At 35.6% G+C, this 17,240-nt stretch overlaps 1 protein-coding gene and 1 long non-coding RNA gene across 3 annotated transcripts in view; one reads left to right on the top strand and one right to left on the bottom strand.

The window, feature by feature from the left end:
• Positions 1-17,240, bottom strand: part of LOC136838567 (ubiquitin-protein ligase E3C) — a 416,786-nt gene that overhangs the window by 317,694 nt on the left and 81,852 nt on the right. The gene's annotated exons all lie outside the window — the stretch shown is intronic.
• The window catches only part of LOC136838996 (uncharacterized), a 1,590-nt gene continuing 1,554 nt past the window's right edge, over positions 17,205-17,240 (top strand). Inside the window, exon 1 of the long non-coding RNA XR_010853178.1 lies at positions 17,205-17,240. This exon is cut by the window's right edge and continues 124 nt beyond it. This is a non-coding gene — a long non-coding RNA (uncharacterized lncRNA).

Consider the following 17,240-nt stretch of genomic DNA (forward strand, 5'->3'; position numbering starts at 1 on the left):
GCTGCCCAGTGGGTATCATGTGGTAGCACAATTCACAAAACTCTAGCGTAGGAATTTGCCTTTTTCTGTGCCAACTACGATTAAGGAACCCTGAAGTCTCCCAGATTCAAGAAATGTTTCCACTTGACTTTATAGAATAATGATTATATTGATGTTAATTCTGTCGTTTCTAGACTGTTAATTTTTAACAGTTGCCAAAGAATGGATACACAGGGTTAAAGTATACTTTGAAACGTCTCATAATGCGAAAGATAAGCTTTGTTTCCGAACAATAAACAGAAAGCACTAAAAATGTTAAGAGCAAAGTGATTTTTAATGTAACAAAAAACATTCTGAATATAGAGAGCCTAAAGAAAATTACCAAAATCTACACCCTCATAAGAAGGCAGCGGGAACCCACCATTCAGATGAAAGTATATACAACTCTCCCATCCGCATCCGATCACATGAGGTTTCCATTGCCAACATGCGCCGAGGAGGGAATATTGTACAGCTGGCTGCTTCAAGTTGCTTAAAACAAATCACCACATGCATGCTAGCGAATATGTTTTACCGATTGAAGAACGGTCAGGTTAGTGAGAATGAGTCCTGGTAAGTATTTTGAGGTATGGTTTATGTATACTTATTATTATCAGGCTTTGTATTCTTCCGCGTTCCGTTTCCGTTAATAATAAGAATTAATATTTGTTAAGTAACCGAGAATGTTGTCCAAGAGAAGAGTGGAGTATGATTATAGAAATATTACTCCTCTCATGTTTAATGCATGCTATTCAGTAATGTTTTGCCGATAAAATTCCTTTCCTTTTCGTCTACTTACATGAATGTAGTATTTTCCGAGTGATCAAAATGTGGTAAGAATGATTTTGTACTTTCCCTGTAATGTAGGTTAAATCGTGCTCATTATTCAAGTTGTGGGGTATATACATTGCTTTCATCATTCAAGGATGGATTAGTTTATTCCGTATTCGTTCCATTAATGTGCAAGGTATTGTGTTCATAACTTGAGTTTAGATCAGATTCACTTCCTTTTTTGGTTCTTCTTCATTGTCTCTTGTATTAAACTCATTGTTTAATTTCAAACGAGATTTAGGCTATGATAAGAAACAATGTTTTTGCACAAAAAATACAGATTTAAAATAATCCATTTAACCACCAAATTTCAAGTATAATTTACGTACTTGAACTTTCTTTGATTAATATTTTCCATCTCTTTTTTGTTTTACAGATATTATTGCTAGACGTTCAGATAAATTACCCGTAAAATGTTCAGATACTTTTTCAAACATATCCGACAAATGAGCAGAGCAGTAATGTTGAAATACAAGTCGTCATTCAATTTCATGTTTCTGTTATGTAATGCAGCATTAGTGCTTAGTTAAGAATCTGGTTATCTCGGCAATGAAAATCACCTTGAATTCGTCATTCAACGAAAATTCCCGACGCTTTTGAGAGAGAGAAAACTCCAACCCAGAATAGTCTTTTCATTAACGAGATAAGTGGCTTGGACTGTAGTAAAGTGTTTGGCCAGCCCCTGTGAGAGCTGACAGTCAGCTCAGTGGTCTGGTTAAACTATTTTAATAATAATAATAATAATAATAATAATAATAATAATAATAATAATAATAATAATAATAATGATAATGTAGTAAATTGATACCAAAATAAATCTTTCAAGCTGAAAATGAAGGCAAAGCCTATATGGAAAAAACTAAACATTATATCACTGGTTGACATGATACAACATGCTCTAAATATTCTTGAACTGCTCAAGCATCGCTAGTTTCTCTACTTACAAAAAAAAAAAAAAAAAAAATTGGTGTAGTGATGAGCACGTCTACTTCAACAATGAAAGCTAACTGCCATTCTGAAGACATGCAAGATCTAGAGGACTGATATAATACAGAGCTCCTGCTGTCTACCATTAAAAATACATTTCAGGTCATTGTCGAGACGCAGAAAAAAAAAAATTGTTTGAAGGTAAATAAACTGGCTCCATTCTCTTTAACGAAATGAGAGCAAGCTTGCTGCACTGTCATTTTGAATGTCAAAGATATCTATAAACAGTGTTACCTATGTTTTATCGTTAGGTAACAAAATGTTAAATGATATACTATACAGTAAAACTTTAACTATGTATAATATAATGACTTCTAACACATTCATGCTCCCTCTGAAAAGATAAAATATTAATTAGGGTTACACTACATCTCTACGAGAGATGATTAATGAAGGCTTATTTGTTTACAAGAGACAGCACATGGGCGTGTCTCATTCTTTGCTCTCATACTGTTCTATACTGTTCGTATTGCTTACCTCACTTGTGTGTAATTTATTACTTTAAGGTCAATCACCGTAGGATATAAATTCTTCGTGGCTAAACACATTATCGAAACGTGTATTAGTCGGTTATTTTACAACGTTATATTTTACTGCAAAGTTTCCTAATTCCTTGTTTTTTTATCATTAAAAATATTTATTTTAATCTATTTTCAAATAAACCTTCCGTTCACTGTCAAGCTTACGTGATGTTATTCCATCTGTGACATCCCTTCATGAATCGATTTCTCTGTAGCCTTTTCAACTTATTTGAAAGATTTTCCACCCAGCGGTGATTATGAGGGAGTCCTTTCATAAAACAAAATGTTTGTGAAATACATTTTAAGGCTTATCTGTATCTAATTTACAAAATTTAAATATTTTATCAAAAACAGTTCACACATGTATGTATGTATGTATGTATATATATATATATATATATATATATATATATATATATATATATATATATATATATATATATACATATATATATACATTACATACATATAAGCACTGCATTGTGATCAGTGGCATTCTCGCCTACCAAGCGATAAGACCCTGGTTTGATTTCTGACTGCAGACAGGAGAACAGGCACTCTCTGTCAAAATACATTATGCCTCTATTGCCTTAGCAGTAAATTACATACCTGGTAATGAGACACCTGTGGTGGCCAAAATCATGGCCATGTGGAGGACTACATTTCAACACGAGACTTGCTGAAAACAAGGAGGCTAACCATTTCTGGTTACGCTCCGGCGGAGGAAGCTAACCTTTCCGAGATGTGGTTGTTAGCCCGATACCCTTGTCTCCCCTGGCTGCAGCCTGACAAATTCGATTAACCACCAGATACATAACTCAAGGAATAGGTCATCAGGGGCATGATGAATCTTTCAGAAAATGGGCTCAGTGACTTTTCTTCTCCACGGGATCGAACTCAGCTGGTTAGACGAAGTCTTTAACCACTAACCTAAGAAACACTCTACTATTTAATTTTTTTTATTATTCTGAATTTAAATCTTACAACGTCATTTTATGAGATAAGGAAATGACCCCTAGGTCAACAGGAGGTCCTCCTGAAAAGTTAAACATAATGTACAAAGTTCATTAGGAATCGAGAACCTCTAAAGTACTGAGCAGACTGCTTTCCTTTTCTTTTCTCTTCTTTCTTTCTATTGAAAACACCCATCTTTGGAACTCCAATCAAGACAAATTAAATGACTAAAGAAGAATTTCGATCTTGAATTCTAATACGAAAATAACCTATGGATAGTTTTCCCTTCAGATGCAATTCAAAGAAAATACCTGACCATAACTTGTAATATTTTAAATGTCAGCAGAAATCAACGGTTTTTGTTCTTTGTCCTTACAAAAAGCTGAAAAGTTTTCCGGAAGAATATTTTAGAATCTGGATATTTTAAATGACAGTAAAATGTTCAAATAGTTTTCAATAAATGAGGACTCCACGGACAGAAAACAAAAAAACTTTTGAAAGTTTTCCGCTCAAACAGCAAGCGCTTGTAAGCGGAAGTTAAACCAAAAGTAGAACAATTTATCATTCGGCAAATGCACCAGAAACAAAATCCAATACCGAAACGGCATGTTCATTGGAACGGTATTACCCTTCACTCGGATTTTTCACCCGGATGGAGAAACCAAATTAATCTCCAATAAAAACGGAATGCCATTACAACGGCAGTATTAAAAAAAAAAAAAATAATGCTAGTCGTGTTAGTAGCAACAGCGGAACTCATTCCAGTGCAGGGATATTATCAGTACTACTGCAATAACATTACAGTTTCGGAAACAGTCACTGACACGGAAAAACATTCATAAACGAAGAAAAAAAAAACACGACGAAATGTGTCGTCATTAATGTCAATCGCCGCACTTTCAGGTAACCTTGGGCCTCTTAACAGACGCAGCTACGGTAGGTTTCACTTCTCAACATTTGAAGAAGTCACGTCGCCTCTCTGGATACACCGAGTTTATTGTCATTCTTCCTCTGTTGTTATTCCTGCCCCATTTGTTTCCTACTTCCCTTCTACGGCTCTACATCATGTGAGAGCGTGGGAGACGCCTTAGTATTCTTTGACCTACGCTGCATTCGAATTTTTATGACTTTAGTGATACGTTACCTTTTGCCCATGTGGATATTTTGTACTTGCTATGTTCTTGCAAAAATAAGTACTTTAGGTCATAAAGTACTAACCTAGTTGATTCAATATTGGATATTTTTAGCATATTCTACAAACTAACCAACTGCTTCTGTACGTGAATGTGTGAATCAGAAAGCCCAACAGTTGACGTTATTACCATTTAAGGAACCTTGGAAATTAATAAAATCGCGTCAGCAACTTCCAAAAATATTAATGTTCAGAAACAGAGAGCACTAATTCTTTTTCCAAGTCCTCTAATCCTTTATCCAGTTCTAATGGAAATTCCATAAAGGAATAATTTCTCAAGTTCTATTATCTATTTTGATGGAGGATGCAGAAAAGTATAATTTTTAAAGACGGCTGGAAATGTTATGTAACATCATCACACTAGAACTGCAGGCTGTCAAATAATGATATCGATTTATTCCAGGATACTGTATACCTACAAATAAACGCTAGCATGGAAAGTATACCCCAGCGTTAGTTAAAGAGAGAAATGTTTTGGATATCCAATCAAATCCATAAAATGGAGAGCATTTTGAATCGTGGGAAGAGGAAAATAATCATTTGGGATTCACAAACTAATTTCGTGAGAGACGTTTAAACTAGACTCTGATAGATGGCATGGAATGAGCATTCACTTCCCAAAGGACTTATTAATATGAGGAAGCCGTGCACCTTCTGAAGCCAGCTCCTTGAAAAGAGAAAGGCCTATATGTATGTATCTATGTGACTGTGTATCTAAACATATACATGCGTGTATATATACATACATATATATACATATATATACTGTATATATATACAGTACATATGTGTATGTATATATATATATATATATATATATATATATATATATATATATATATATATATATATATATATATATATATATGGTGAGAAAGAATGACATTTGTTGAAGGTAGCTTGGGTATGATGGTACGTGATTTCACTCGATCCGAAACAGACTTAAAGTGGATTTACGGAAACTGACCTTGAGCAACAATGCCACTTTTGGGTTAATGTCCATAATGCCATTATTTGCACTTTTGTAGTGTCATTTCTTATTATTAGTTATTGACAAGGTTTTACTTTTTATATATTTTCCATTAAATACATATTATATGCAATAGGGGAAACTTCTTACACAACTGTTTAATACTATTTTTTTTAAATCATAGATGTTTGTTAGTCTCATACGGGATTACCGAAAAGCCATGTATGTTTGTTGACTTATTAATAGCACGATTCCACGAACACTTGTGATGTCCAAAGCAGTCAGATCTAGAACTTGCTAGCGTCGGAGTCTGTGGAATTTCCGTGCTTAGTATATGTCATGGCCCGAGAAACAAAATGAGTCTCTATGACACATATAACTGTCTTTGGTCTATATTTGACTCATCTTTACGTATATGACATGATCATTAGCGTTCAAAAGATATCTAAGAGTATTGATGATGTCCTCTTATAAATCTAAAATTTTGGCATTCAATTAAATAAATCTAAAATGTTGGAATTCACTTAATAGCTAATGCTAAGGATTTTTGTTTTATGTTGTCATACTTCTTTGCATTACGATATATCATGCTATATAATTTGCAAGTAGTTATGTTGCCCCACACGCCCAACCCCAACCCCCACCTCTCTCTCTCTCTCTCAGTCGAATTAAAAAAATGGTAGCTCCAGTTACATACCTAAAGGTAATTATAGAAATAAAAGGGTCAATGCTGAATTTAACCATAACTAGATACATAAAAGATACCTAGATGAAGGTCATGGGCGTTGTTACTCAGTCACCTAATCTGTTACGTTGCAAAAACCCTTCAGTTTCAATCCCTCCACCGACTGAACTTGACTCATCACTAACGCAGGCAAACCAAGGGGTCTATCCAGTGGGTCCTGGGTCTATCTATCCTCACCGGATCATCACTACTAGTCATGTCTGGTAAGTTTTGGGTGTTCAGACCGGTTCCAGGGAACCCCCTCTCCTCCCTCCCCCCTCTTCCTCTTCTTCTTCTTCTTCTTCCTTGTTTTCAAATGCGGTTACCGTATTGCTTGTTTTCGGAGATATTCTATACTATGTATGTCCCTCTTCTATCCTATGCATTCATCAGCAATGCGGAATATTTACCCCCTCAATACTGAAATATATTATTTACAGACACCAAATCTCTAATTAGATGTTTTATTTTAAAATCCATTTTTGTATTCTGAGTACAAACACCAACCGTAAATATAACCAAAGGCCCTTTTCCAGTCCAGGCCCGAATTAAACGAAAGGGAAGACAGAAAAGACAGTGCGGCTAAATTGTGAAGAAAAAGACAGGCCGGCTTTTCAAAAGAATAAAAAAAATATATAAATGTAATGGAAAACAGAAGTAGGAAGAAATTCGGAAGCTTGGTGGAAGTTGCAAAGAAGGTCTCTGAACGCTGCAATCCAAAGGTTACCGATTTCCTCAGAGTAAAAGTGGAAGGGGGTGGCCAAGCAGGTGAAACACGGCTGGCAGACAGATATTGAAGAAAATCCTTGGTTGAATGACTTGAGAGAGAAAATTATATATATATATATATATATATATATATATATATATATATATATATATATATATATATATATATATATATATAAAAAAACACAATAATCACGTGTGGAACAGAAATAAATTTCTGACTCACGTCGGGATCGAACCCAGGTCTCTCAGGTGGAAAGCAAGGGCGTTACCCACTGGGCCATACAAGTCTAACGCCCTTGCTTTCCACCTGAGAGACCTGGGTTCGATCCCGACGTGAGTCAGAAATTTATTTCTGTTCCACACGTGATTGTAATGATTTCTATCTTATTCACTCAGAAGGATAATTCAATGAAATGTTGTCTATTGGGTCATTGCTGAGTCGGGAAGTTGGGGAAAACTCGCTGGTATGCAAGCAGTTAGCTTGCCCAGGTAATTCCTTGGGTGCAGTTGCTCTCAGGTTCCGACTTCTTTTAGACTTGTATGGCCCAGTGGGTAACGCCCTTGCTTTCCACCTGAGAGACCTGGGTTCGATCCCGACGTGAGTCAGAAATTTATTTCTGTTCCACACGTGATTGTGTGTTGATGATTTCTATCTTATTCACTCAGAAGGGATAATTCGAATGAAATGTTGTCTATTGGGTCATTGCTGAGTCGGGAAGTTGGGGAAAACTCGCTGGTATGCAAGCAGTTAGCTTGCCCAGGTAATTCCTGGGTGCAGTTGCTCTCAGGTTCCGACTTCTTTTAGACTTGTAAGTGGGTAACCTGAGAGACCTGGGTTCGATCCCGACGAGTCAGAAATTTATTTCTGTTCCACACGTGATTGTGTGTTGATGATTTCTATCTTATTCACTCAGAAGGGATAATTCGAATGAAATGTTGTCTATTGGGTCATTGCTGAGTCGGGAAGTTGGGGAAAACTCGCTGGTATGCAAGCAGTTAGCTTGCCCAGGTAATTCCTTGGGTGCAGTTGCTCTCAGGTTCCGACTTCTTTTAGACTTGTATGGCCCAGTGGGTAACGCCCTTGCTTTCCACCTGAGAGACCTGGGTTCGATCCCGACGTGAGTCAGAAATTTATATATATATATATATATAAAAAACAATAATCAGAAAAGGTACCACTAAGGCAAAAACAGAGTTGTAATATCTAAGACGAAGAAAGGAACTTACAGCAACTAGACAACACTTCCAGTTATTTTTAAAGAGTAATAGAAAGGCCAGGTTCAGTCAAATTTCCATCAAAATTGAGGAATTTGAATTGAGAAGACAAAAATATGTTTGTTCTTTACTCCTACCGCCTCAGCAACAGCATTAAACTGCAGCTAGTGATTAATTACACAAACTCATAAATAAAATTTCTTTGTGTCATATCAATAAAAGGATAACTCTAGTTAGACATCTAAAATCACCTGTTTTAGTTGGTCTTAGTAAGACAAGAAGGGGAAAAAAAGGAGATGATTATACGCAAACAAGTTTATCACAGGCATACGCCTCTGTTTCTAATATTTTGTTCGCTTAGAATAATAAGTTCTCAGTGACATTTATTTTTTTCAATCTGGTAACTATGCCCCTAGAGAAGAGAAACCATCCAAGTTGCTGAATCTTAAGTGACAATCTTGTTTCTGGAGTTTCAAACAGATAACAGCCACTGTTCATTTTCTGATGCATAAAATTTGGCACCGTTTTGTCTCATAAAGTGTCGCTAATCATCTAAGCTGCATATGAATAAAATTATGTAAAATGTCCAGTGGAATTTCAGAAGACAAAATGAAGACAAAGTGAATGCGTCGTGATAATGTATGATTCATCTTACGTTGTCAGGCCACAAAAATTTACTAGAGAGTACAGCACAACCTACTTAATAAAATACAGGGTATATCATCTAATATGAAAAATTACGAAAAAATAATAACCTTTTACTGTAAAGTAACGACACTCTCTGATGCTGAGAAAAAAAAAAAAATTAGGAGAATTCGTAATTTTCTTAGGGCAGTACGAAAGGAGCACTGACTCCCATCAGGGTGAGTAAATTAAGATTCATTTGGTGAAGAAGGACAACACAGAAATATCTCAGAGTACGAAACCAATCAATGGAAACTGTCAAGGAAATATTATCATCCAAATAGGCTAACAAGGTAAAATGGTGTATCACTAACCTTGAACCACTGCAAACAAGGATAAATTATAATGATACTAAGGTAAATACGTGATTATATCATCAAGTTCACGGATTAAAAGTAAGGTGTCATCTAATAATATGTGACGTGATGATAATGAGAATGATCGTATACAGGGCAAAAGCAGCATGGCATGAGAAACAGCGGAAGAGTTATGGATTGACAGGAAAAAGTTATTCCCCGCCCAAATAAAAAAATTAAAGAATCAAAAATTGAAGACAAAGAAGGAAATATCATCACCCAATCTCTTAATGCACCTGGTTACAGCTCCCGGTATCACATCCCTGTTACTAATCTATTAATAAGGTAAGAAAAAATTAAAGAGCGATTATCACCCAGAAAACTCCCTATCATCTAGGTATGAAGAATGGGATTGTAATGGAAGATTCTAGTGATTCTGACTTAATAACCATCCTTGGGCGGTGTTATTTCCTTGTCGGGCATAAAAACATGTTGGACCTGTTCACGTGGACCATTGCTCACCGATGGGCAACTTGGCGAATGACGTCACTGAGCGCGCTACGGACCAGTACTTGGATTCCCCTTTGTTTAGGAATTAAATGTACTAATAACGATTTGTGGGGCTAAGTAACATGTCTGCAATATTACAACTCTTACTTTAATAATATGCATCGCATATGTACTTGTAATGTATAACAATGTATTTACGTGCTCAGTCACTGAAATTTTTTAAGAATAAGTGAAAATCAATAATAATAATAACAATAATAATAATAACGTACACAAGAGTAACACCTCGTCACACTATTCACAATATAGAGGCGACTTGTTCACGTACTTGCAGTACACATTTCTGTGTTCTTGGTCTCTCAAATTTTTCAAGAAAAGTGAAACCGAGTTTTTTACGTACGCAGAACAAAACGCCTGTCATGGAACAAACGAAACAGGATGACAGTTGGAAAGTCCTGAGTGATTCATTTTCTGTTCCTCTGTGGTTTACGGCTGCGTTCATAGGATGATGATCTACTGGCACTGAGTTTTTTAGCGTCTTGGATTAACAGATTCTTCAAGGTCGATGCTTCCTGCTTTCTTTTCGACTTGTGTTTCCAAGGGCGGTTCAAGGGATTTTCCTTGCCGATTATTCATGACGTGAATTTTCAATCATGATTGTTCTGACTTTAAGAAGGGAGCACGTACTTACTAATATCACCATCATAATGTTAAATTTATACTGAAAATCATAATGCCGGTCAGTTTTGAAACATCATGATAATAATATTAATAACAATAACAATTCTTATGACCATTAATTATCATTCCTAGAATCCCACAGGGCTCGCTCGATGGAAACGTTTTAAAATGATAATTGAAAATTACAGAAAGGTAAAGTGAAAGTTGGGCAGCCACGCAGGGAAGACCGAAGAGAACAGTTAGGACGAAAAAGTGCAGAAAGCAATGCGACCTAAGAAGGAACGCTGAAAAAAACATTTAGAACAGTTTACAATGTGCCAGACAAGGTCATAATACCACCCATTCCCCCTACCCCCTCACCCTCATGGGAATTACTTCCAACTGCAGAAAATGACATAGTACCCCCACGAATTAAAGAGCGAGAGTATGATTGGTGGTGAATGGTACCGTGTGCATAGGAGGCGTTCAACAGGCTGATAATGAGCCTTCTTTGTTGATGTATGACGAAGTTAATGTTGTGGAAGTTTTTCGCACAAGGGTTTCACCTACGATTCAGCAGTTACAGTGAAAATTTGGAAGCGAATGCTGGTACTTTTCTCTGTGGCCATCCCGTGTTAGCAGAAACGGTTTAATGTTCTAACCGCAAACTGTCGTCAGGATTTAAAGTTGGTTTCACTGTTTATATTGCAGTTTAGTTACAATGTAAACTGGACAATCAAACTGAAACAACAGCCTACCTCTCAGCTGTCTAATTCTTCAGTATGTTTCACTTGCAGAAAAACAGCAGCAAAACTTTCTGAGAAGCGAAAGGTGCCACCTTGATCAATTCCAATGACGCACCAGGTGCGTGATGTTCGAGCGCCGTCAATTTCAGATTAAACATATCAGGCTCCAAACTGTGACACTATGAAACGCACGTACTTTCAACAGAGCTGCAAAGTTTGAGAAAAAGAGAAAATGACCATGACCTTTTTTTTTGCATACGTAGAAAATGACTTGTTGAATCCTTTGTCTACAGCTTTGTTTTCATAACCTCACTAATAACGATGCCGTCTAAAAATACTGATCATAGAAGTTTTTGTGATGTGACAAAAATAATGGCATCAACTTAGTTTGGGCTACAGTCTTTTGATGGTGATGATGTTAATAATAAAAAGACCTACTGCATCCAGTTAGATTTTCTACAGCCAATCCTCTCAACTTTTTTCCCTCTTCTCACAGCCTCCCTTGCCTTCTGTATTCTTGTTTGTTCCAAGGGCTTCCAAGTGTTTCGGTGTCTGCTAACTGGATTAAAGCCTTACGCCTAAGGACTGACTGAAGACAATTTTGCGTTCCGCGCCTGTGACTCATATTTTCGGCGGCTAACCTTAAAAATTAGTAGCAACACGTGACCAGCTCAATAGCAGCAAATGTCATGAAATTGTTAGCCGACTGCACAAGTATATATATTATCAATATATTCAACAAGTCACCTCAAGTGCCTGCTAATTAAACAAAGGTTCCCACCTCCAGCGACGTTTCAGCTTTCCCTCTTTACTGGGCACTTTATGTCAATTCGAGCGGCAAGATACTAAATGATGCCAGGAAATTTGCCCGTGTGACAGCGCCTAAACAGCCACTTTCATCTCCATTGTTTTCCTCCTTCCAGTCGCTTTCCATCCTCTGCGAATTCTCTTCAATATAATACCATCATCATTCGTAAACGTCCACCATTTGTTCCCAATACCTTTTAAATCATATTTCATTATGCTTTCATTTCGTTGTACAGCACCTGCTCATTAATATTTAGTCCTTTTGATAAATCACAGTGCAACGAAGTGCTTGTGGCCCACTGGCCAAGAACTACTGCAATACATCCATGTATACCTATTACCAAAATTTCCCGTTTGGAACTTATGGCACAGCTTTCCATAGTCTTTGGTATTCCATGCCTTAAACATAGCTATCGTCATCATGCCGTAATCCGGGAGTGGCTGATGTACTGTAATGCCAGTGTTGATGGTAATCTTACAAAATGAATCCTACGCTGGAGTAACTCCCCGAGGCGCACACGCGTGCGCTAAAATAATTTCATTACTGCCTTGGTAAAATAAAAGAGTAGTTCAGCACTTCTGAGATGGAACCGTGAAAGTGCATTCAAGACAGTTATGTAATTGATATTAAATGAGAGTTTCCTCACTCACTTTTCTTCAATGACTTCAATTATAATTATCTAGTGATCGGATTTCGTTTCCGCCCTTTTATTCCGGAGTCATACTATTCAGCAACTTGTGTTTGTCAGTGAAAACTTTAATATTATCAATATATTCAACATTATCGACTTTGGTACTATGATTACCATTACCATTATCATATCGGAAATAATAAAGACAATGAAAACTACTACATGTACTTGCAATGCTTACTAATTATGGTAACTAACATTTTTGACAGGTTCTGTTCATGGTACTTTATAGTTATTCCAGTTTTGCATTGGTTTGAATAATTGTACGATAAGAGTTCCCTTTCCCTCTTTTCCGACTTTCTCGTTATATATCTATTTTAAATACCATCTCTCTCTCTCTCTCTCTCTCTCTCTCTCTCTCTCTCTCTCTCTCTCTCTCTAAGTATGCGTTTGGCTTCCAATAAAGAGTGATTATATCACTCTTTAACAAATGCAAACTGTCTAGTAATACTTCCAAGTCAGTTGTTAATACTGGGTGACAAGAAACGAAACAGCCAAAACTGAAACCAATGCAAGAACAATGGCGAACTTGGATTAAAATCGAATTCAAACCACAAAAATAATCAAGATTTTTCCTTAAAAAAATGACTAAGCAAGTCTGAAATGGAAACCGAGAGGCCAGTACAACAATGCCTCTGGTGGTTTCATGAACATAGACGCAAAGGAAACTACCAACTTCACTAAGGATTGACATAAAACCCGATATGTGCGGGGTTAGGCACATTAGTGGATTCTTCGTGACGTCAAACGGAAGTGTCTTTGAAGCGAAAGGATTTACCCAGAGTTTCCTGATCGAGTTAATGGTTTGTCTACTGAAATTTGGGTTGATCTGTCTTTATCCGCCTGTCCTTACACACCTGCAGTCCCTCTTGACCTTTCTTTCCCATATATGTGTGTACGTATGCATGTATGTATATTTATAATACGTATATACTAATTCATCTGTATAAGAGAATCACCAGGACATCCCTTCCGTAAAATGAAGGTCAAGTCAGCACAGATCTCGCTGTGAAATTTTCATCTGGTTCGCTACAGATCAGAACATGCGACCACCACTATATAAAGAGAATAACTGTCAAAAACGAGATAAAACAGAAACAGTTCTTCTGGACACCTTGAAACCATCAATGAACATCTAACGACAAAGCGACATAGTTCTCGTGGAGGAAAATGGCTACCTTTCATCAAGACAAATCCAGTTTGAATGCTATTCTCTCTCTCTCTCTCTCTCTCTCTCTCTTCTCTCTCTCTCTCTCTCTCTCTCTCTTATATATATATATATATATATATATATATATATATATATATATATATATATATATATATATATATATATATATATATATATATACATAGTATGTATATATATATATATATATATATATATATATGTGTATATATATATATACATACATATATAATATAATATATATATATATATATATATATATATATATATATATATATATATATATATATATATATATATATATATATATATATATATATATATATATATGTAAATGCTGCACTTGTTTATGATTACAGTACTAGAGATTCAGCATACGACTTCATCCTGTCGTCAACTGATATAAATAATCGTGCGACTTAATTGAATGGTTAAGCGGATATGGGATCCCGTGCATGTTAGCTAATTATTAATTGGCGCCATTTTGCCTTTCAGGAAGCGAGAGAGTACGGTATTTTGCTGAAAACCTCCACGAACCATCCAACTCCATGCGAAGCCACCTCAGGCTCCGGCAATCTACAGTTTAACTGAATGTTTATATATACAATAATCATTTGCCCTCCGTAGTGCTCCCTTGTTATATTTGTACATAATTACTTTGTAAATACTCTTATTGCCGGTACTTAGTGTCTTACTGCCGGCTGACAACCTCTAAATTTCCCTTATAAACTATAATTCATTATGCTTACCAGTCCTTAACAAGGCCCCCACTTGCAACCATAACAATAATATATATATATATATATATATATATATATATATATATATATATATATATATATATATATATATATATATATATATATATGTATATGCACATGTGTAACAAACCAAGAACAGGAAAAATAGTGTGTGTGTCTTGCTGATGTGTGTATGAAAAATCACAAGAGCTAATGCTAATTAAGCAAAAATGTATAACAAACCAAGAACAGGAAAAATGTTGAACACATTGAAATAAAAACACAGGAAACACGCTTGCTGAAATATTTTTGTCTTGCTGATGTTGTAAGATTCACATTGAAATAAAAACACAGAAACACGAGCAAATATTTTTGTCTTGCTGATGTTGTAAGATTCACATTGAAATAAAAACACAGAAACACGAGCAAATATTTTTGTCTTGCTGATGTTGTAAGATTCACATTGAAATAAAAACACAGAAACACGAGCAAATATTTTTGTCTTGTGATGAGATAACACAAAACACGAGCAAATATTTTTGTCTTGGTCAATAAAAACACAGAAAACGGCAAATATTTTTGTATATTAAAAACACAGAATTTTTTGTCTCTTTTTCTCAGAAACACGTGAAATCATTAACCTGGATCACTATTTTTGTCTTGCTCGGCCTTTAAGGTAAGAGATAACACAAGGTCAATAAAAACACGCAAAGGCTTATATTAGAATTTCTCTCTTTTTCTCAGAGTGAAATCATTAACCTGGATCACTGCGTCGGCCTTTGCACAATTATTTCTATGGCATATGTTCAGCAAATGCATGCCTAAGGCATTATTAAAGTAAGACCTTTTGAAATTGCACATTCATTATGTTCGGTTCTTTAGGAGTTAGGTTCAAAGATATGTGTATATGTATGCAAGCATGTATGTATATATATTGTATATATACATACTCGTATATATGCCATATGTACATACATACATATACATATATATATTATACTTATATAGTACTTTTTTCATAAGAACCTGGTCATGGATATCATTGTTATTTCTTCTTTTAGGCCTGTTTTCATAAATTATATATATATATATATATATATATATATATATAAAATATGTATAATATGTATATATATGTACACACACACACATATATATGTATAATATTAAACACAATTTAGTACCTTTCTCAAAAGAACCTGGTCACGGAAATCACTGTTATTTCTTCCTTTAGGTCTGTTTTTATGAAGCCGTCCAGAGGACCCTTATAGCCAGAGGGTCGCGGAAATGACTTCAGTTTTCTCGACTCAAAACCTCAGTGACTGGTGTGTTGTTATTTTTCTGTATTATCACGATTTTATACGTAGTAAATATTAAATAGATCAAGCCAAACTCTGAATGGAAATTATGATTTTTTTTATATATTTTATTAGATCAGAGTATATAATTCTCTCATCTTTTTTGGACGCTATTTAAAGTGTTTCAAGAACTGAAATAATTAAAGAGACAATTTTCAATACTTCTCAGTGATCTGAATTCTCTTTTGTTTGATGACCAACAGCCAAGAAACAAGAGCCAATCAAGGAAAAGATAATTGTTTTTCAGACAATGCCCTGCGGCAAGGTAACGATTCTTACGCCATCACGGCAATAAAAGAAATCGAAGAAGAATAAAAATCCAAAATAATAAGAAGGAAAAAAATATTCACGAGATATAGTCTGTTGCTATTCAATAACAACGTTGTTCGTGGTTAGGTAGATTTTATGGTTTCCCTGTTTAGCTTTGCAAAACTGATTATTGGTCACGTACGTCAACCAATTTTTAGTGTCTGTTAGTGCATTATATAAATTATATATTATATTATACATATATACACACATATATATATATATATATATATATATATATATATATATATATATATATATATATAGAGAGAGAGAGAGAGAGAGAGAGAGAGAGAGAGAGAGAGAGAGAGAGAGAGAGAGAGAGAGAGAGAGAGAGAGAGTTATATATTTGTTTTTATCCTAACAGAAAATAAGAAATATTAAAATTACAGAATATGAAGTTCGATATCACAAACAGATGAAACAGGCTATACAAAACCCTGAAAGTACCAGCGAAATCATTAAGCATCTTGAAAAACTTCTGAATGTTACAATAAAAATTCTATCTCCGTATTACCCACGGAAGTGTGGCGACCGGGACAGTTTCAAGTAAAAAATCTGCAAAGAAACTTACAAAAGGTACTCGGTCCATCCTTATTTCCTGAACAGGGGGGGACTGCAGGGGCGATTCCCTCACATTAGTATCATTATGCTTAGGTTTACATGTATTTTATGCGCCATGGTTCTCTCTCTCTCTCTCTCTCTTTTTCAGAGTTTTAAGATAAAACGTTCAGGCTTTGTGACTGCCTGTTACATTTATTTCTCTTTGTTCAGGAGCTAAACTTAGTCTCTCTCTCTCTCTCTCTCTCTCTCTCTCTCTCTCTCTCTCTCTCTCTCTCTCTTCCTTTTCCGAACACAAAATGGAAAAACATAAAAAATATGTAATTTAAAAACACATTCTTTACAGATAAACCAGGACGAAACGTTCCCCATACATTACGGTTACATATTGTTTCGTAATTATCCTCCATAAAAAGGTCACATTCCATCAGGAAAAACGGAGTAAGGACGGTCGGGGGAAAAGGAACATTCAGGGTAGGGGAGGAGGAAATGGGGAGGGGGGGGAGGTAGTAGAAACATGCGGACGCGCAGCCGCGTCTTTTCC

This window comes from Macrobrachium rosenbergii, chromosome 5, assembly GCF_040412425.1.
Source record: "Macrobrachium rosenbergii isolate ZJJX-2024 chromosome 5, ASM4041242v1, whole genome shotgun sequence".
Lineage (NCBI taxonomy): Eukaryota > Metazoa > Arthropoda > Malacostraca > Decapoda > Palaemonidae > Macrobrachium > Macrobrachium rosenbergii.